The sequence below is a fragment of the Nomascus leucogenys genome, chromosome 11 (assembly GCF_006542625.1).
Source record: "Nomascus leucogenys isolate Asia chromosome 11, Asia_NLE_v1, whole genome shotgun sequence".
NCBI classification, from domain to species: Eukaryota; Metazoa; Chordata; class Mammalia; order Primates; family Hylobatidae; genus Nomascus; species Nomascus leucogenys.
In genome coordinates, this window is record NC_044391.1 from 115,441,600 (window position 1) to 115,463,750 (window position 22,151).

Genomic DNA, 22,151 nt, shown 5'->3' on the forward strand with positions numbered 1-22,151 from the left:
CTGATTGCAGCTGCACAGGGGGAACAGTCATGCTAGTAAGGTCTGACTTCACTTCTCACAAAGGCTATTTCACAACTCCTCCATCCTCAAAACCCCCATCTTTGCATGCCCTTCCCTCTCACTGTCCCCTTACCTCCTATTTCACTAAGAAAACCTACACCATCAAGAGGGAACATCCTCATCTTCCCACCGGCAAATCTGCGCATCATCCTACATCGGCCCCAGGGTCTCTTTTCCCACTCCAGAGGGGCAAAGCCTCTTCCTAAGAGAGCTAGCTCTCCACAAAAATGACTGCTGTTAGGCCAACTCCAGGGGCTAGGCCTCCCCAAAATATTACTGTTGCCAACTCCGGAGGACACTTTGCAGGCCTTATCTTTCTAGTTCTCTCAGCAGCATGCATCTCCTATCCTTGAGACACTTTGCTGTTAGTTTTGATGACATACTGTATTTTGGAATTCCTCCTCCCCGTTTCTCTTTATCTACTCTGTCTCAGCCTCCGCAGGTGCTTCCCCTGTCCTTCTCTAAATGTTGCTGTTCCCCAGGGCTCAACCCAGGATCCATTCCTGTGTCTATACAAGGTTTGTTGTTTTTTGTTTGTTTGTTTTTAATTTGACATCTCTTGACCTTACAAGAGTTGTGGACCAGCTTCAGAAGGATCTATAAGCTCCTTAAACTTGGATGCAAATACTTTCAAAGGAAGAAGTGGAGCTTTTAGCAGCTTCTCAAAGGTGTCTGGGTCCCCAAAAAAGATAAGAGGACTGATCCACATGCTTTCCCCTGGTGGCCTCATCTACTATGGCTATAGCTGTCATCTGCATGTACATTAATAACTGTCAACTGAGGCTGGGCGTGGTGGCTCACGCCTTTAATCCCAGCACTTTGGGAGGCCGAGGCGGGCAGATCACCTGAGGTCGGGAGTTTGAGACCAGCCTGACCAACATGGTGAAACCCCATCTCCACTAAACATACAAAAATTAGCCAGACGTGGTGGCGTGCACCTGTAATCCCAGCTACTTGGGAGGCTGAGGCAGGAGAATCACTTGAACCCAGGAGGCGGAGGCTGCAGTGATCTGAGACGGCACCATTGCACTCCAGCCTGGATGACAGAGCAAGACTCTATCCCAAAAAAAATGTCAACCCCACGCCTGCAGCCCAGGCCACACGTCAGAGTCCCCTGGCCGTTCCTCGCTATCGTTTTCACATGGTGTTTCACTGGTGCCAGATGAGTTCACTTATCCCAAACTTAACCGTTGCCTTTCTTCCCCAAACCAGCTCCTCTCTCCTGGGCCTCCTGACCTTAGCAAAGACGCTGTCACCCAAACAACTGCTGAAGCCCAAAACCTGGGAGTCATTCTTTACACCTCCCTCTCCTTCACCACCCCATCCAATCCAACACCAAGTCCATTTCAAATCCTTCCCCATCTCTCCATCTTCACTGCCACTAGAATAATGCATGCCCCCTCATCTCTCACCTGGCACTAGTGCATTCGCTCCCAGTTCCACTGCCACTAGAATAATGCATGCCCCCTCATCTCTCACCTGGCATGCCCCCTCATCTCTCACCTGGCATGCCCCCTCCATCTCTCACCTGGCATGCCCCCTCCATCTCTCACCTGGCATGCCCCCTCCATCTCTCACCTGGCATGCCCCCTCCATCTCTCACCTGGCATGCCCCCTCCATCTCTCACCTGGCATGCCCCCTCCATCTCTCACCTGGCATGCCCCCTCCATCTCTCACCTGGCATGCCCCCTCCATCTCTCACCTGACATGCCCCCTCCATCTCTCACCTGGCATGCCCCCTCATCTCTCACCTGGCACTAGTACATTCGCTCCCAGCAGGTTCCTCTGCTTTTGCCCTTGCCCACCTCCAGTGCATTATTGCACAGCAGCCAGAGTATTAGTTTATGTGACTTCAAGCAGAGCTGCTGATAAAAGCTTTCACTTGCTTCTCATCTCACTTAGAATACTAGATGAACTTCTTGGGTCCACAAAGTCCAGTGCAGGATGTGACCTGTCCACCACTTCCCCCTTCACTGGCACTCCTCTGCTCTCCCTGTCTTCTCACCACAGACCCCTTCCCCAAGTTACTCCAACTACACTAGGCCTTTTTTCAATTCCTCAAACGCACCAACCTCTTTCCTGCCTCAGGGTCTTTGTACAATCTATTCTTTCCCTTCCCTTTTTTTCTTGCCTGACTAACTTATAAGTTCAACTTTGGGCTTAAATGCATATATAGTTGTCCCTCGATATCTACAGGGAATTGGTTTCAGAACCTCTGTGGATACCAAAATCCAAAAATACTTAAGTTTCTTGGATAAAAGGATATAGTATTTGCATGTAACCTATATACATCCTCCCGTGTACTTTTTTTTTTTTTTTTTTAAACAGAGTCTCTCGTTGGGTCACCCAGGAGTACAATGGCACGATCTTGGCTCAGTGCAACCTCCGCCTCCTGGGTTCAAGCAATTATCCTGCCTCAGCCTCCCGAGTAGCTGGGATTACAGGCATCTGCCACCACGCCCGGCTAATTTTTTGTATTTTTAGTAGAGACAGGGTTTCACCATGTTGGCCAGGCTGGTCTTGAACTCCTGACCTCAGGTGATCCACCTGCTTCAGCCTCCGAAAGTGCTGGGATTACAGGCATGAGCCACCACAACCCATCATCTATACTTTAAATCATCTCTAGATTACTTATGATGTAAATGCTATGCAAACATTTTTATTTATAGTATTTTTATTGTGTTGTTATTGTGTTTATCTCAAGGCTGTGGTTGTATGACACTTATGTAAGATTGAAAAAATAACGGTTATTTATTTTTGTAAATGTGAATGTGAGAAGGACTTTTGGGATTATGGGAAACGGGCACATAAAATATCATTCTCACCTGGGCACAGTGGCAGATGCCTGTAGTCCCAGCTACTTGGGAGGCTGAGGTGGGAGGATTTCTAGGATTGCCTAAGCCCAGGAGTTTGAGTTTACAGTGAGCTATCATTGTGCCACTGCACTCCAGCCTGGGCAACATAGTGAGATCTCAGCTCTTAAAAAAAAAAAAAATCCCCCATCCCCACCCAAACCATCTCTTTGTGCTGCTACTGGTAAAGAAATAAGTCAGTTTGGTTTATCACTGTAGACCCAGCATTAGATGAAGCCTGGCATGTGATAGACACTCAAATGTTTGCACCTGATGGATAACTGAATGAATGAATTTACCATCTCAGATATCATCTCTAAATGCCTTCCCTGACTCCCAGGCTAAGAATCCCTCTTTAGCTGAGCGCATGGCTCACCCCTGTAATCCCAACACTTTGGGAGGCCGAGGCGGGTGGATCACTTGAGGTCAGGAGTTCGAGACCAGCCTGGCCAACATAATGAAACCCCATCTCTACCAAAAATACAAAACTTAGCCAGGTGTGGTGACAGGCACCTATAATCCCAGCTACTCAAGAGGCCGAGGTGGGAGAATCACTCGAACCCGGAGGTGGAGGTTTGCAGTGAGCCGAGATCGTGCCACTGCACTCCAGCCTGACAAGACTCCATCTCAAAAAATAAAACAGAAGAATCCCTCTTTAGTGCATATTTGTCTCACTGCATTTACAACCTTGAATAAGCACCAATTTCGTGTTTTTGTTTTCCATGAGTCTACCTTATTCATGTTTTTTTTCCTAAGGTTCTAAATACTTTCATGTATTATCTCATTTAATCATCACAACAATGCCAACACTAAAAATAGTAGTTACTATTCTTTTCATTTTTATAGATGAAGAAACTGAAGAAACTTTACATATATGATCTCATTTAATCTTTATAACAATTCTTGGAAGGAGGTACTATTATTATTTCTGCTTACAGATGAAATTGAGGAAAGCTTAACAATCCCATTTTACAGAATGGAAAAAGATATGTTCAATAACTCACCCAAAAGCACAGCCAGGATTCAAACCTAGACACTTTGCTCCAGAGCCAAACTCTTGACCACTACAAGCAAATGAAGCCAGAGTGATTCACCATCTCGCATCAAAACTCTGGATTATCTGTTTAAGCACCCAGACTTCCAGCTCCTCATGAGCCAGGACCTTCCTCAGCCACATCTGGATCCTCAGCCCCTCACAGCACACAGCGGTAGTCAGAAAGTATGCTGAGTAAGTGGAGAACAAGTTAGCATTGATTTTCACAACGATGTCAGACTAGCAATGGAATTGTTTTGATTCTCCTTTTATAGAGAAGAAAAATGAGATTCACAACTTCACATGAGGGAGTGTCTCATCTAAGAATCTCTGACTCAGTTCAGCCCTTGTTTGTATTCCCTCTGCTGCCTCCACAAAAGGTTGGAGGTCACATGTTTAGATTATGAAGACCTTTTGCCATTAAAAAATGGCAAAACAAGCAAACAAAACAAACACAGCACTCGTTGCCTTTCCTAGAAAAACTGTCCATTAAAAGTACTTTGAGGCCGGGTGCAGTGGCTCATGCCTGTAATTTCAGCACTTTGGGAGGCTGAGGCAGGTGGATCACCTGAGGTTGGGAGTTCGAGACCAGCCTGGCCAACATGGCGAAACCCTGTCTCTACTAAACATACAAAAATTAGCCAGGCATGATGGCGGGTGCCTGTAATCCCAGCTACTTGGGAGGCCGAGGCAGGAGAACTGCTTGAACCTGGGAGGTGAAGGCTGCAGTGAGCCTAAATCATGCCACTGCACTCCAGCCTGGGCAACAGAGGGAGACTCCGTCTGAAAAAAAGAAAAGAAAGTACTTTGATTATGATTATGATGTTTGCCCAACAAGCTCTATCTCTTTCTTTTAGTGCCTCCTAAGCCATTCAGTTCCCATTTAGCTTGACCTACGCAGGCCAGTGTGTGTGTGTGTGTGTGTGTGTGTGTGTGTGTGTGTGTGTGTGTACTGGAATGGGAACAGAGAGCAGGACTGTTAAGTCAGATGTCTACAAATCACAGTCCAGGGCCATCACTGACTTGTTTCTGTCTCTAAACAAAGCATGTAAAAACTGTTTGCCTCTGCCATGAGGCAAAAGCATGCGCCTGGCATTTTTCTGAGGTCATGGTGCCCTAGGATATGGCAGTTCACATGACACTGAATATTGTTTACCAACTAGCTATTCAGGATACTGGGTCCCTCCTGGAGGAGTGCTTACTGCTGGCGTAGGGCCAGCGTGCTGAACCTAGTTCTCCAAGAGATTAAAAGCTCTGACTGTGTGGTGCCTGCCAATTTAATGCTGTAAATTATCCCACCACAGCCAATTTCAAGCTACCAAGAGTTTCCCTACTGCTTCACGAAATTCCTGAAAATTTTTATGTTTATTTATTTTATTGTTTTTGAAATGGAGTTTTGCTCTTGTCGCCCAGGCTGGAGTAAAATGGCACCATCTTGGCTCACTGCAACCTCCGCCTCCCAGGTTCAAGTGATTCTCCTGCCTCAGCCTCCTGAGTAACTGGGATTACAGGTGCCCGCCACCACACCCAGATAACTTTTGTATTTTTAGTAGAGATTGGGGCTTTACCATGTTGGCCAGGCTAGTCTCAAACTCCTGACCTCACGAGATCTGCCCACCATGGCTCCCAAAGTGCTGGGATTACAGGTGTGAGCCACCACGCCTGGCCCAAATTCCTGAAAATTTAATAGCCAGCACTAGTGAGCCAATACACACCAGCCCCAGCACACTGCTGTGTATAATAATTCCTTGTATGGGTGGGGAGAGAAGAAATACAAGTAGTCCCTTAAGATTTTGGCTTGGCCAGGTGCAATGGCTCCTGCCTGTAATCCCAGCACTTTGGGAGGCTGAGTCGGGCAGATTACCTGAGGTCAGGAGTTCGAGACCAGCCTGGCCAATGTGGTGAAACCCCATCTCTACTAAAAATACACAAAATTAGCTGGGCATGGGGGTGGGCGCCTGTAATCCCAGCTACTCGGGAGGCTGAGGCAGGAGAATCACTTGAGCCCCAGAGGCAGACATTGCAGTGAACCGAGATCACACCACTGCACTCCAGCCTGGGCAAGAAAGTGAGACTCCATCTCAAGGCCTGACTCATAGGCTGTCATGGGGAATTTCCCTGTGTTTCGATGTAATGATTTGTCCTCTGATGAGAAAAGTGCAATTGTATTAATATTAGAGATGGGGAAACTGAGTTCAAGTCGTAGCCTTCTTCTAGGTTATGTATTTCTTTTTTTTTTTTTTGAGACGGAGTCTTGCTCTGTGCCCCAGGCTGGAGTGCAGTGGCGCGATCTCGGCTCACTGCAAGCTCCGCCTCCCGGGTTCACGCCATTCTCCTGCCTCAGCCTCCCGAGTAGCTGGGACTACAGGCGCCCGCCACCACGCCCGGCTAATTTTTTGTATTTTTAGTAGAGACGGGGTTTCACCGTGGTCTCGATCTCCTGACCTCGTGATCCGCCCGCCTCGGCCTCCCAAAGTGCTGGGATTACAGGCTTGAGCCACCGCGCCCGGCCGGTTATGTATTTCTTTATTTGAACCCAAATCGTAATGAGAATAATATTACCCACAGCACAGGATGTTTAATTATCTAACACACTCTGCTATAACACTTACTGCTTGGTAGGCACTGTTAAGTACTTTACAGGCTTAACTCATTTAATCTTTATAACAACACTGTTAGGTACTATCACTCATTTAGAGATGAAAAGACTAAAATACAAAGAAGATAATGAAGTTCTTTAAGGTAACGGAGCTAGAAGGTGAGAAAGCCAGGACTTGAACCTGGCTTCAGAGTCCAAGCTCTTCGGGCCCCACACCAAAGCTAGCTGCCTGTTTTTGTGGTTTTACTGGAACACAGCCATGCCCATTCATTTACATATTGTCTGACTGCTTTTTCGTTACAACAGCAGAGTTGAATCGTTGTGACAGAGACCATATGGCCCACAAAGCCCAAAATATTTACTATCTGGCCCTTCACAGAAAATGTTTGCTGACCCTGGCTCCACAGTATCCTGTCTGTTTGTTTGGAGTAAGACATTGGTTATTATTTGGAGACTCATAGTCCCCAGTGTCAAGCTGGTTGCTGGGTCAATAAGACAAGCAAAAAATAGTGTCCAGATTGTAACTATACTCTCACATTTATACCATAACAATTGTGTCAGTGAAATAGCATTCTCAAGCACAAGGCGTAAACTTCAGTAACAAATGATCCGTGCAAATGTGTATTAATAGAAATATGTATCTAGACCGGACATGGCACTCACGCCTATAATCCCAGCACTTTGGGAGGCCAAGGCGGGCAGATCACCTGAGGCCAAGGGTTCAAGACCAGCCTGGCCAACATAGTGAAACCTCATCTCTACTAAAAATACCAAAATTAGCCGGGCATGGTGGCAGGCACCTGTAATCTCAGCTACTCAGGAGGCTGAAGCTGAGAATCGCTTGAACCCAGGAGGCGGAGGTTGTAGTAAGCCGAGATCACATCACCGCCCTCCAGTTTGGGCGACAGAGCAAGACTCCATCTCAAACAAAGAAAAAAGAAATATGTCTGTGACTTCATAGGATCGCAACATCTCAAGGTTGAAATTAATTCAGGGATTACTTATCCCAACCTTAACTCCTCTTGGGAATATTGCATCGAGTTTCTAAAGTTAATGCTGGGCCGGGCGCGGTGGCTCAAGCCTGTAATCCCAGCACTTTGGGAGGCCGAGGCGGGTGGATCACGAGGTCAGGAGGTCGAGACCATCCTGGCTAACACGGTGAAACCCCGTCTCTACTAAAAAATACAAAAAAAAAAAAATTAGCTGGGCGTGTTGGTGGGTGCCTGTGGTCCCAGCTACTTGGGAGGCTGAGGCAGGAGAATGGCGTGAACCCAGGAGGTGGAGGTTGCAGTGAGCCGAGATCGCGCCACCGCACTCCAGCCTGGGGGACAGAGAAAGACTCCGTCTCAAAAAAAAAATAAATAAATAAATAAATAAAGTTAATGCTGTAGATTCCTCTTAATCATTCCTTGAGTCCTGCAAGATGATTCCTCTGTATAGAAATGGCCTTTTTGCCGGCCTGGCCAATGTGGCAAAACCCTGTCTCTACTAAAACACAAAATTGGCCAGGCGTGGTGGCGGGCACCTGTAATCTCAGCTACTCGGGAGCTGAGGCAGGAGAATCGCTTGAACCCGGGAGGCAGAGGTTGCAGTGAGCCGAGATCACGCCACTGCACTCCGCCTGGGGGACAGAGCGAGACTCCCTCTCAAAAAAAGAAAAAAGAAAGAACTGGGTTTTTTGCAGAGACATCTATTGTATGGGGCTGAGGAATGAGGCTCACATCACCACAGCTGTCATTCTGTCTCCAAGGCAGCTCCTCCATGTGCCTGTTTCAGATGCCAAGAAGAGAGGCTCCTCAAAGCCTGTCATTCACTGGCCTGTATAGTCGTTAAAAACTCTCCCTGACCTTTGCAGCTACTTCCTGTGAGCAGCCCAGGGACGGCCAGTCACTTGTGACCTATTTGCAGAGCTGGCAGTTCTGACTTCGAGAACAAACTCGGAACAAGCCCATCTACAGCTGGTTGACTGAGTTTCCTTTGGGCTCCCGGCACCAGAAAGAATTGCTCACTGGAAGGATCATAGGTGACACTCCTGTCTCACTGCCCCACTCAGGTAGGTAGATTTTCACTGCCCTATAAACCACAGTCAACATCTCAAGACCTCCAGAAGGATGTTTATGATCTTGTATTTGCTAAAGATGTTGCTTCCTTATGGTAATTTGTTTAAAAGGTGGGGCACAGTAGCTCACATGGGACCTCGTCTCTACAAAAATAAAATGTTAGCCAGGTGTGGTGGCGTGCATCTGTCGTCCCATCCCAGCTACTCAGGCTGAGGCAGAAGGATCACTTGAGCCCATGGGATGAAGGGCTACAGTGAGCTATGATGATGTCACTGCATTCCAGCCCCGGCAACAGAGCAAGACCCTGTCTCTAAAACAACAAAACAAAACAGAACCATTAGCTCTTCTTTTTTGTTTTGTTTTGTTTTCCTCAGAGCAGAGATGCCTCACTGTGATAGGTAAATTAAAGTGATACTGATTGCCAGCTCCAGTGTGGAAGTCCCAAAGCCAAGGAATTTCTTTCATAAACATTTCAAAAGTGAGTCGATCCAAAATACACCTCCACCATGAGATTACCTGTAATCTAATTCAACCTAGAAGATGGAGTCCAAACAGCTTGAGGTTCTGCAAATTTCACAACAGCGGCAGCCACAAAATGAAAGTGAACAAGGCTTTGGCCGGGCACAGTGGCTCACGCCTGTAATCCCGGCACTTTGGGAGGCCGAGGCAGGTGGATCATCTGAAGTCGGGAGTGTGAGACCAGCCTGATGCACGTGGAGAAACCCCATCTCTACTAAAAATACAAAAGTAGCCGGGTGTGGTGGCGCATTCCTGTAATCCCAGCTACTCAGGAGGCTGAACCAGGAGAATCGCTTGAACCCAGGAGGCAGAGGTTGCGGTGAGCTGAGAGCGCGCCATTGCATTCCAGCCTGGGCAACAAGAACAAAACTCCATCTGAAAAAAAAAGAAAAAAGAAAGTGAACAAGACTTTAAGGTGGAGCACACCAGAAACATCTTGCTATTTCCACGTGTCTCTTTGTCACTACACTCCTTAAATATACTTAAATAGCTCATATTAACAACAGAGACGACCAACTTCGTGAAACCTCTTGGGGCTTTATAAAAAGTTCCCTAAAGTTAATGCTGTAGATTCCTCATGATCATTTCAAAACTAATGTGATTTCCTTAGGGTACCTTTAATTATACTTATGACCTTGGTTTCATTTTGAAAATACACATACATTTAAAGAAGACTGAGGACCCTAAGGATCTCAGATATCCCTTCGAGGGGTACCTAATAGCTGTTTTCAATTCCTGAGATACTTGGTTTTATCTCTCCTTTAGAAACAAAAATTATGCTCAGCTCTAACCTCATCCAGCTTTCCCAACTCAGATACTCACAGGCTGATTTCAAGCTCCAGGAGAAAAAGTAGAGTCACATTTACCTTTTTATCCCCAACAACATGTAGCCACGTTCCCTCCTCAGTTCTGCATCCTCAGATCAACCAACCAGGGATCAAAAATATTTAAGAAAAAAATAACAATAAAACAATAAAAAATACAGTTGACCCTTAACCAGTGTGGGTGTTGAGGTAGCCAGCCCTCATGCGTTAAAAACTCTGAGTATAAGTTTCAACACTCAGGCCCGGTGCGGTGGCTCACGCCTGGAATCCCAGCACTTTGGGAGGCCAAGGCAGACAGATCACCTGAGGTCAGGAGTTTGAGACTAGCCTGGCCAACATGATGAAACCCCATCTCTACTAAAAATACAAAAACTAGCCGGGCACCTGTAATCCCAGCTACTCTGGAGGCTGAGGCAAGAGAATTGCTTGAACCCAGGAGGCGGAAGTTGCAGTGAGCCGAGATGGTGCCACTGCACTCCACACTGGACGACAGAGTGAGACTCTGTCTCAAAATAAATAATTAATAATAAAGAAAAAGTACAAAAAAATTAGCTGGGTGTGGTGGCACACACTTGTGGTACCAACTACTTGGTAGGCTGAGGTGAGAGGAGCGCTTGAGCCCAGGAGATCGAGGTTGCATCGAGTCGAGATCGAACCATTACACTCTGGCCTTGGCAACGGAGTGAGGCCCTGCCTCAAAAAAAAAAAAAGTTGACTCCCTAAAATCATAACTACTAATAGTCTACTGTTGACTAGAAGCCTTACCAATAACATAGTCAAATAACACATAGACTAGTATCAACATATATTTTATGCATTTAAGACATACCTAACATTTTCTTAATTTTTGCCATATTTCTAGTCTGTGGTTCACCTGCAAGATTTTTCAAATTGTTGCCAATTTGAAAAAGGAAAAAAAAAAAAAAAAGACCATCACATTCTTGAAATGCCTACTTTGGAACTTTGGAGGTGGCTTCTTACATATGTGTATTTATTTTCTTTCCCTGTTTTTCACAGAAAGGAACTAATAGAAAATATTTCTTTATGTATTGAGTTTATTTAGAACTGTTCACATCCTCTGCCCTAGATATTTCAATGATGGAAAGCAATCCTAATTATAACATAACCTAGATACCCAAGAACAAATTCCCATTCCCACATCACAGATGAAGAAGTCCAAACACAAACAACTTGTCCACAGTCAACGTAGTTGGGTAAACTGAAGGACGTGGTGTTGCTCCAAAGCCATTTCTACTAACTACTACCCTATACAAAAATCTAAAACAGAAAATTCTACTTACGTGGAGATGTTCACCCATATATATTTCTTTTCTTTTTAGAGATGGGGTTTCTCCATGTTGCCCAGGCTGGTCTCAAACTCCTGAGCTCAAGTGATCCATCTGCCTTGGCCTCCCAAAGTGCTGGGATTACCGGCATGAGCCTGGCCAATATCATTAATAATGGGAAAAAAATGGTGGGGGGGATATCTAAAGCTCTAAAATATCAGCAAATATTCAGAAATATCTAAAATATTCAGCAAAACTGGGATATTATTTATAACACATCCAAATGATGGGGGTATTATGCAAACATTTAATAACATATTTACAAAGGAAGGAAATAATAAAGATTAGAGTAGAAATAAATTAGAGAATAAAAAAAGCACCAGAGAAAATCAATGTAACCAAAACTTGATTGTTGGAAAATATCAACAAAATTGACAAACGTTTAACTAAACTGACCAAAAATTAGAGAGAAGACTCAAATTACTAACATCAAAAATGAAAGAGGCTGGGCGTGGTGGCTCACGCCTATAATCCCAGCACTTTGGGAGGCAGAGGCCGACGAATCCCTTGAGGTCAGGAGTTTGAGACCAGCCTGGCCAACATAGTGAAACCCCATCTCTACTAAAAATACAAAAATTAGCCAGGCATGGTGGTGTGCACCTGTAGTCCCAGCTACTTGGGAGGCTGACACAGGAGAATGGTGTGAACCCCGGAGGCAGAGCTTGCAGTGAGCCAAGATCGCGCCACTGCACTCCAGCCTGGGTGACAGAGTGAGACTCCGCCTCAAAAAAAAAAAAAAAAAAAAAAAAATGAAAGAGACCTCAGATGTTTTTGAGTGACAAAGAAAGGAAGGAGGGGAAGGAGGGAAAAAAATAAAAAGGTATTGGTGGCCGGGCACGGTGGCTCACACCTGTAATTCCAGCACTTTGGGAAGCCAAGGCAGGCAGATCACGAGGTCAGGAGTTCGAGACCAGCCTGACCAACATGGTAAAACCCCGTCTCTACCAAAAATACAAAAATTAGCCAGGCATGGTGGTGCCTGCCTGTAATCCCACCTACTCAGGAGGCAGAGGCAGGAGAATCCCTTGAACCCAGGAGGCGTACATTGCAGTGAGTTGAGATCGCGCCACTGCATCCAGCCTGGGTGACAGAGCAAGACTTCGTCTCAAAAAAAAACAAAACAGGTATTGGTGGTACAGGCCTGTAGTCCCAGCCACTTGGAAGGCCAAGGCAGGACGATTGTTTGAACCCAGGAGTTCAAAACCAGGCCAAGCAACATAGTGAGATTCTCTCTCTAATAAAAAAGAAATTAAAGAGAGGAATTATTATTGACTTTATAGAAATGAATGATAAAGAAATATAAGTAGTGGTATGCAAACAAATTAGATAACTAAAATGGATACATTTCTAGAAAGGTACAAACTATCAAAACTGACTCAAGAAGAAACAGAAAATCCAAATTGATCTAGACAAGTAAGGTGATGAAATTAGTAACCAAAAAACGTCCCACAAAGAAAAGCCCAGGACCAGATGACCACTGATAAATGTACACAATTTTAAGGAAAATTGGTATCAATTCTTCACAAACCGTTACAAAAAAAAGAGGAGGAAGTACTTCCCAACTTACAAGGCCAGTACTAACCTGATACCAAACCCCTTAAAAAGACATCACAAAAAAAGAAAACTAAAATTCATCTGCAGATACAAGGGAGCAGAAATAACCAAAACAATTATTTTTGTTTTGTTTTGTTTTTGAGACGGAGCCTCACTCTGTCACCCAGGCAGAGTGGGCGCAATCTCGGCTCACTGCAACCTCTGCCTCCCAGGTTCAAGTGATTTTCCTGTCTCAGCCTCCCTAGCTGCTGAGACTACAGGCACATGCCACCATGCCCAGCTAACTTTTGTATTAGTGGAAACAACGGGGTTTCACCATGTTGGCCAGGCTGGTCTCAAACTCCTGACCTCAGGTGATCCACCCCCCCCGCTTGGCCTCCCAAAGTGCTGGCATTACAGGCGTGAGCCACTGCACCCAGCCTAAAACAATTGTTTAAACAAAGAAAAAATTTGAAGGACTCACTTCCAAATTTAAAACTTACTACAGAGCTACAGTAATCAAGACAGTGTGGTACTGGCATAAAGCTAGACATGTAGATCAATGGAATAGAATTGAAGATCCAGAAATAAACCCTTACATTTCTGGCCAACTGATTTTCAACAAGGGTGCCAAGACAATTCAATGGGAGAAAGAATAATCTTTTTAACAAATGATGTTGAAACAACTGGATATCCATATGCAAAAGAGTGAAGTGGACTCGTTCCTCTTACCATACACAAAACTTAAAATGGACACGATCCCAGAAACATGGGAAAGCGGTAAATAGGCAGTGACTACTAATGGATACAAGGTTTCTTTTGGAAGCAATGAAAATATTCTGAAATTAGATAGCGGCGATGGTTGCACAACTCAGTGAATATACTATAAATTGACTTTAAAAGGCTTATTTTTTAGGATGCATGACTAATATCTCAAAAATATCATTATTTTAAAAACAGTATATTTACAAATATACTTTTTTTTTTTTTTTTTTTTTTTGAGACAGGGTCTGTCACTCTGTCGCCCAGGCTGGAATGCAGCATCACAATCACAGCTCACTGCAGCTTCAACCTCCTGGGCTCAGGTGATCCTCCTGCCTTGGCCCCCCAAGTAGCTGGGACTACAGGTGTGCACCACCATGCCTGGCTAATTTTTGTGTGTTTTGTAGAGACAAGGGTTTGCCATGTTACACATGCAGCTCTTGAACTCCTGGGCTCGTGTGAGTTCAAAATAACATAATAAAGGCTCTAGGCCATGATTCAGTTGTGCCTTTACTTAAACCTTATATTCCCCCAGGGTACCATAATTCAGAATTATCAAATTAGACCTTGAGAAGGCTCCATATGGAATCCTGTTAATACAGTCCCTCACTGAATCACCTTAACAAAATTTCCTCTTAATATTTCCCTCATAGCTTTAATCAAAGTTACTTTAGTAAATATCCATATGGAACTTACTGCTACATTTTTGCACAAATATTAAAAACATTGTCCTTCCCGTCAACATATCACTCATTGTTCCCCATATTATAAAAAAAACTTTATTATGAAAATTTAGCTACAGTTTATTTTGGGAAAAGCGATTCTCCTTAGGAATTATCTTTTCTGATAATAAAAACTACAATTGATTATGATTTCTTTTTAGCCTTAGAGGAAACTCATTTGAGCCACAGCAATTATGTTGATTGAAATAATTAACATATTTATTTCTTCATTTTTTTCTTTCTGTTTTTCTACTTCAATTCCTAATTTGCAAATTTTTTTGAGACAGGGTCTCACTCTGTTGCCCAGGTTGGAGTGCAGTGGCCTCAACCTCCGGGGCTCAAGCCATCCTTGCACCTCAGCCTCTCAAGTAGCTGGGATGATGGGCACACGCCACCATGCCTGGCTAGTTTTTTGATGTTTTGAGACAGGATCTCACTATGTGGCCCAGGATGGATATAATTTGCAATTTTATTGCATGGAATTTTGGTGTAAGTCACCTCAACCCCTGATGTTCAAAGGATTTGTCAAGGAGTCTTGTCTAAGTTTTAGTATTTAATTGAGTCTCACATTAAATCAAGGTTTCTCTAACTAGGCACCATTGACATTTTGAGCTAGATGATTCTTTGCTGTGGGGACTGGGGCTGTCCTGTTCACTGTAGGGTGTTTAGCAGAATCCTTGGCTTCTACCCACTAGATAGTAGTAGCAGCTCCTTAGTTACAACAGCCAAAAATGTAATCAGACAGTGCCCGATGTCCCTGCAGGGCAAAATTACCCCCAGCTAAGAACTACGCATTAAATCACCCTTGAAAAACTGACCCCCACCACTATTTCAGTAACTCCTGGGAAGTTCATCATGAGGCCAGGCATGGTGGCTCACACCTGTAATCCCAACACTTTGGGAGGCCAAGGCAGGTGGATCATCTGAGGTCGGGAGTTCGAGACCAACCTGAACAACACGGTGAAACCCTGTCTATACTAAAAATAGAAAAATTAGCCAGATGTGCTGGTGGGTGCCTGTAATCCCAGCTACTAGGGAGGCAAAGGCAGGAGAACGTTACAGTGAGCTGAGATCATGTCACTGCACTCCAGTCTGGGCAACAGAGCAAAATTCCATCTCAAAAAAAAAAAAAAAAAGAAGTTCATCATGACAGATAATAGGTAGCTGGGTAGATAGATACATAGATAGATATTCACACTCTGTTCACTTACATGAGATGAATTGAAGGTGTGTCTGCACTTACTATCAATTCCTAAAGCAGAGCCGCTTCTATCTGAGTTTACATAGAAAGAATTTTCTAGGGCTGGGTCTGGTGGCTCATGCCTGTAATCCCAGCACTTTGATGAAGCTGAGGCAGGCAGATTGCTTGAGCCCAGGAGTTCAAGAGCTGCATGTGCAACATGGCAAACCCTTGTCTCTACAAAAAAACCCCACAAAAATTAGCCAGGCATGGTGGCGCACACCTGTAGTCCCAGCTACTCAGGGGGCCGAGGCAGGAAGATCACCTGAGCCCAGGAGATTGAAGCTGCAGTGAGATGTGATTGTGACGCTGTACTCCAGCCTGGGCGACAGAGTGACAGACCCTGTCTCAAAAAAAAAAAAAAGATTTGCCAAGAACTACAGAACTTCTCTCGAGAGAAATGGAGAGCTTAAAAAAAAATTCTAATCTGTTATCTCATTTGAGCCCAATAATCCATCAAAAATAAAACTGTTGTTATTTCATTTTTTGGATGAGGAAATTGAAGTCCAGAGAATAAAAGTGGTCAACTTCCAGACTAAATTCCAAATTCAGTGTTCATCCTTTCACAAGGAGGGAAGATGGGTCTCTTTCTCTCCCTGTCCCTGTCTCTATATAACCACAAATCCCTCCCTAGGTGATCCTCCCTGGGGATGGAGTCCTATAAAGCCAAAGACAGTCTTCTAAAGAGCCAACAGCCGAAATAGGCATTTAATCCAGTCAACATCTGGAAAATGGATTACTACTTCCCAGATTATGTTGTACTTTAATTCAAACTCACAAATTACTTTTAGATCTAGTTTCTCCTTTGCAAGGGATGCAGGCGATAGAGGAACAAGCAGTCAAATCCAGAAGTAGGACATTCTATAAGACATGGTCTTTACAGAAGGAGCAGGATTGAAAAAAAAAAGACAAATGGTCTGAACTTTTCTGAAGAGTCATTGTCATGAAAATAAACAATCAAAAACAAAACCATGGAGAGATGGTTTCAGAATAAAATAGACTAGCAAAACCCAAGAATCAAATGTAATAAGTGAACCTTGATTGGCTCCTGGTAATGTGCAAAAGGAATTATGTTGAAGGATTTCTTAGAATGAAGGGAATTTGAATGTGGCTGGATATGAGTGTAGAGTCAGTTTGTTATAGTTGTAAGAATCAAAATGGAGTCACCTGTGTTTAAAAACAAAACAAAAAACTGACAAATGGAGCCAGAGGAGTCTATGAAGGGAGGGTTGTCGTGCATAAGTGCCTGAAAACAAAAACAAAAACTATCACAAAAGTCTGCAAAAATTGCAACCTTGCACACAGGTCATCGGAGCCTTACACAAAAAAATACTTCTGCAAGGACATCTGCCGAAACAACTGGCTGTTCAACCTCAAACTGGCGCCACCCTTGTTACTGATCTTTGTTGCCAAGGATAATTATCTCAGAACAATTATATAATCCTCAGTTTTCCTTTAAAAACCTTCGTCTTCTTTAACCTTTACATAGTTCACTATGGCATGCATATTCCCATTGCAATGATACATACCCAGATGAATATTATTTTTTTTAGAGTGCCTCTCTCTATTTGATATTTAGGTCAACTAGTGTTAGTTTTCTGGTATAACAGGAAACTGTTCTTATTCTTAAAAGACACATGCTGAAAATATTTTGGGATAAAGTGTCATGATCACTGTAACTTCCAAATGGGTCAACAACCACAAAACGATGATAGGTAAAGTACTATATATAGAGAAAATATTAACATTTTAAAAAATTTATTTATTTATTTATTTATTTATTTATTTATTTATTTTTTTGAGACGGAGTCTCGCTCTGTCGCCCAGGCTGGAGTGCAGTGGCGCAATCTCGGCTCACTGCAAGCTCCTCCTCCCGGGTTCACGCCATTCTCCTGCCTCAGCCTCTCCGAGTAGCTGGGACTACAGGTGCCCGCCGCCACGCCCGGCTAATTTTTTGTATTTTTAGTAGAGACGGGGTTTCACCGTGGTCTCGATCTCCTGACCTCGTGATCCGCCCGCCTCGGCCTCCCAAAGTGCTGGGATTACAAGCGTGAGCCACCGCACCCGGCCTAAAAATTTAAATGAAAGATGTACAGGACTGTGCTGTACTGGTCTTCAGTTTCTCTGAATGTATGAAACATTTCCGTAATAGAAAGTTGTGGGGAGCCAGGCATGCTGGTTCACACCTGTAATCCCAGCACTTTGGGAGGCCAAGGCAAGCGGATCACCTGAGGTCAGGAGTTTGAGACCAGCCTGACCAACATAGTGAAACCCCTGTCTCTACTGAAAATACAAAAATTAGCCGGGCGTGGTGGCAGGTACCTGTACTCCCACCTACTCGGGAGGCTGAGGCAAGAGAATTGCTTGAACCTGGGAGATGGAGGTTGCAGTGAGCCGAGATTGTGGCATTGTACTCCAACTCTGTCTCCTTTTGAGACAGAGCAAGACTCCGTCTCAAAAAAAAAAAAAAAAAAAAAAAAAATAGGAAAGTTGGGGGAAATGACCAAGCCTCCTTAATGCAGGGATTCTGAATGAGTAGTTCATGGCTCACCTTGCAGGGAGGTGGGGCCCCATGGTTGTGCTTTAAGGACGCTGTGGACTCCCTACAATGTCAGCAACTGCTGTGTGCACATGTAGCTCTCCATTTCTCTCGAGAGAAGTCCTGTAGTTCTTGGCAAATCCTTTTCAAAGGGGTCTCGTGATTCCCGAAGCAGTGAAGCCTTGAGGCTTGCCTGGAGATTTTAGGTCTGGTGGCTGCAGATGCATATGAGATGTTGGACTGCAAGATATTTCTCTACTGTTCAAATCACGTGTTGGAGACGACTCCCTAAAGTCACAGGATCTCAAAATTGAAAGGAGCTTTAGGAATAACCTAGTTCTCAACACTGAATTGAAGCTCTCAAGACTTTGTCAAAGGTCAGGCAATTAACTTAATGGCCGCAGGAAAAGCAAAGTCCAGGTCTCCCCTCTGCTTCTGCAAAGAACCAGTTCTGTTGGTCCAGTCGCTTGAGTTCCTACATGAACCCAGAAAAACCAGTGAACATCCTTCTGCAGGCTACAAAGCACTACGATCTGCTTCCCTCCCTACCTCCTTCTCCCGACATCCCCTCCTCCTGCCCTGCTCAGGTTCACTCCTCACCCACCAGGTGGTCTGCTTAGGGCTCCGACACAGCAAGCATGTGCCCCCTTAGGGCCTGCGTCCTGGCTGCTCCCTCTCCTCGCTGCTCTTCCTCCCAGTACTCGGTTGGTTACTGCCCCATCTTCCTCAAGCAGCCGACGTCTCACCTTCTCCATGTGATTTACCCTGACCGCCCTGTTTAACACTGTAACTCCGTCAGCCCCCGCCCCCTACCCCACCAACGATACTCAGTTCCACTGCTTATTTTCCCCGTATCACGTGTCACTTCTAATACCCTATAAAATTTGTCAGTTTTTTCCATTTGAATATAAGCTCCACCAGGGCAGAGATCTTTGTTTTATTTGCCAATATATCCCAAAAGCCTAGAGCAGTGCCTGGCACAGAGAAGGTACTCAATACTGAAAACTTTTTTCTTTTTTTTTTTTTTGAGGCAGAGTCTCACTCTGTCACCTAGGCTGGGGTGCAGTGGCACAATCTGGGCTCAAGGCAACCTCTGCCTCCCAGGTTCAAGTGATTCTCCTGCCTCAGCCTCCTGAGTAGCTGGGACCACAGGCGTGCGCCACCACACCCAGCTAATTTTTTTGTATTTTCACTAGAGATGGGGTTTCACCATGTTGGCAGGCTGGCCTTGAACTCCTGGCCTTAAGTGATCAGCCTGCCTTGGCCTCCCAAAGTGCTGGGATTACACCACGCCCAGCCACAATACGGAAAACTTGTTGAATGAATGAATGAATGTTCTTTCTCTGAAAAGTAGGACGTAATTCCAATTTAAGTCTCGATAAAAGGAGCCACAAAGAGGCAAAAGAATTAGGCAGGAAAGGTTGGGGTAGTGATTACACTAGATGCTTTACAGTTATTTATACAGCAGGACTTAAACTCTTGGTTTGATAAAATATATGAAGGAGCATATAACTGGTAGCTCAGCTCCGTTTTGCAAAGTGTCAGCCAGCATGTCTCTGTACACAAAACAGATTAGTAACATCTCTTCCTGCCAGAGGGCTTACATGTTGCAATTCTCTTGTAAAAAGTTTCTGAATATTTAACAGTTGAAGTTGAATGACTTCCTAATAGGGTGTTGATTTACTACATCACAGACGTAATTAAGAGGTATCAATTCAGGTCTGTTGGGATTAAGTTTATAGCCCCAAAGCTAAGCTTTCCCAGCCAAGCAAGTCTGAAAACAACAAGCACATGATGTAGAGGAACACTGACACACCAGCTGAAGCCTCTGCAGCTGTGTTTTCCTAAGATTCCCACCTTTGCTGCAGGCCCAGTGGGTGTCACCTTGTTCTGGGTGTGGGAGTGAAGCTAAGATGAACCCACAGCGTTAAGCCCACTGTGGGGGACCCTGTGGGGGGGTCCCACAAACAGTCACCCTGAAGTTTTAAGCTTGGGAAGGAGACCCTGACCTAGTATTTATGGCGGTGGTCTATTCTGATCTACGAGTGTGGGTGTGGGTATTCATTACTAAATGTCACTGTAAACTGCCAGGAAGAAAATGTCAGCCTGCGGCAACTAAACACTCCATGCGTTTCACTAATAATGACTTTCTCTCTTCTTTTTTTTTTTTTTTTTTTTTTTCTGAGACAGGCTCTTGCTCTGTCGCCCAGGCTGGAGTGCAGTGGCATGATCTTGGCTCCCTGCAGCCTCCACCTCCGAGGCTCAGGCAATCCTCCCACCTCAACCTCTCTAGTAGCTGGGCCTACAGACATGTGCCACCGCGCACAGCTAATTTTTGTATTTTTTGTAGAGACAGGGTTTTGCCATGTTGCCTAGGCTGGTGTCGAACTCTTAGACTCAAAGATCTGCCCACCTCGGCCACCCAAAGTGCTAAGATTACAGGTATGAGCCGCCACTTCACCCGGCCTTTTTTTTTTTTTTTTCTGAGACAGAGTCTTGCTCTGTTGCCCAGGCTGGAGTGCAGTGGTGCAATCGTGGGTCACTGCAGCCTCGACCTCCTGGGCTCCAGCAGTCCTCCCACCTGAGCCTCCTGAGTAGCTGGGACTGCAGGTGTGTGACACCACATGTGGCTAATTTTTTTTGTGTATATATATATATTTTTTATTGTAGAGAAGGGGTTTCACCATGTTGCCCAGGCTGGTCTCAAACTCCGGGGCTCAAGCAATCTGCCTGCCTCAGCCTCTCAAAGTGCTCGGATTACAGGTGCAAGCCACGCACCCAGCCTCACTAGTGACTTTTCATTGCAAGTGTGCATGCAGCAGGCACACTCCCACCTCAGGGCCTTTGCACTTGCTGTGCCATCTGCCTCTACCAGTAGCCCTATGGCTTTTGCTTCCTAACCTTTTTCAGGTCTTTGTTTAAACATCCCCTCCTCACTGAGGCCTACAGTTGAAATCCCTTCCCCTTGGCACGCTTTATCCCCCTGTCCTGATCCTTTTTTTTTTTCCATAGCATGAATCACCATCTGCCATATTATAGACGGTAGTTTATTGATTGTCTATCTGCCCCTCCTCACTAGAATGTAATGTCTACAAGGGCGTTTTGTCCACTGTTCTCCATGTCTAGAACTTTACTGGCGTATAGAATATACTTTGAAGATGTTTATCGTTGAATGAACGACTCTTGCTCCACTCACAAAGTGTAAATGTGTCTCCCAAGCCTATCCTTACCCTGCTTAACACTAGTCCTGATTATCCCCCATGCTGACAGCTTGCCTGTGTGGACTCCTGCCTGCTCTCTGTGCCAGGATCCCATGACATGAAACAGAATAGGTGCTTCATAAACGGGAGTGACACTAGGCATGCATCTGGAGTCCTAGCTACTCGGGAGGCTGAGGCAGGAGGATTGCCTGAGCCCAGGAGTTGGAGGCTGTACTGCACTTGGATAGCACCTATGAATAGCCAGTGCCCTCCAACCTGGGCAACGTAGTGAGACCTTGTCACAAAAAAAAAAAAAAAAAACTAGAAGAGAATAATTTGAATATTTCTAGCACAAAGAAAAGACAAATATTTAAGATAATGGATAGCCCAATTACACAGATTTGATCTTTACAAATTATATGAATGTATTAAATTATCATGGCTAGGTGCAGTGGCTCACACTTGTAATCCCAGCACTTTTGGAGGCGGAGGTGGGTGCATCATCTGCCGTCAGGAGTTCCAGACCAGCCTGGCAAACATGGCAAACATGTACTAAAAATACAAAAAATTAGCCAGGTGTGGTGGCAGGCACCTGTTATCCCAGCAACTCAGGAGGCCGAGGCAGAAGAATTGCTTGAACCCGGGAGGCAGAGGTTGCAGTGAGCCAAGACCGCACCACTGCTTTGTAGCCTGGGCAACAGAGTGAGATGCCATTTCAATAATAATAATAAACTATCACATGTAACCGCCAAATATGTACATCATTATGTATCAATAAAAATAAATAAACGTGAATAAATGACCGAGAGTATGAATGATGCCATCCCTCCGATGCCCTTACACTGTGGTTCTCCAGCACCT

The 22,151-nt window shown here is 44.8% G+C and overlaps 1 long non-coding RNA gene across 1 annotated transcript in view; it reads left to right on the plus strand.

Annotated features, from left to right (window-relative positions):
- The window catches only part of LOC105740537, a 32,034-nt gene that overhangs the window by 2,875 nt on the left and 7,008 nt on the right, over window positions 1-22,151 (plus strand). The window contains exon 3 of the long non-coding RNA XR_001116583.2: window positions 8,401-8,598. This is a non-coding gene — a long non-coding RNA (uncharacterized LOC105740537). The remainder of the gene's footprint in view (window positions 1-8,400; window positions 8,599-22,151) is intronic.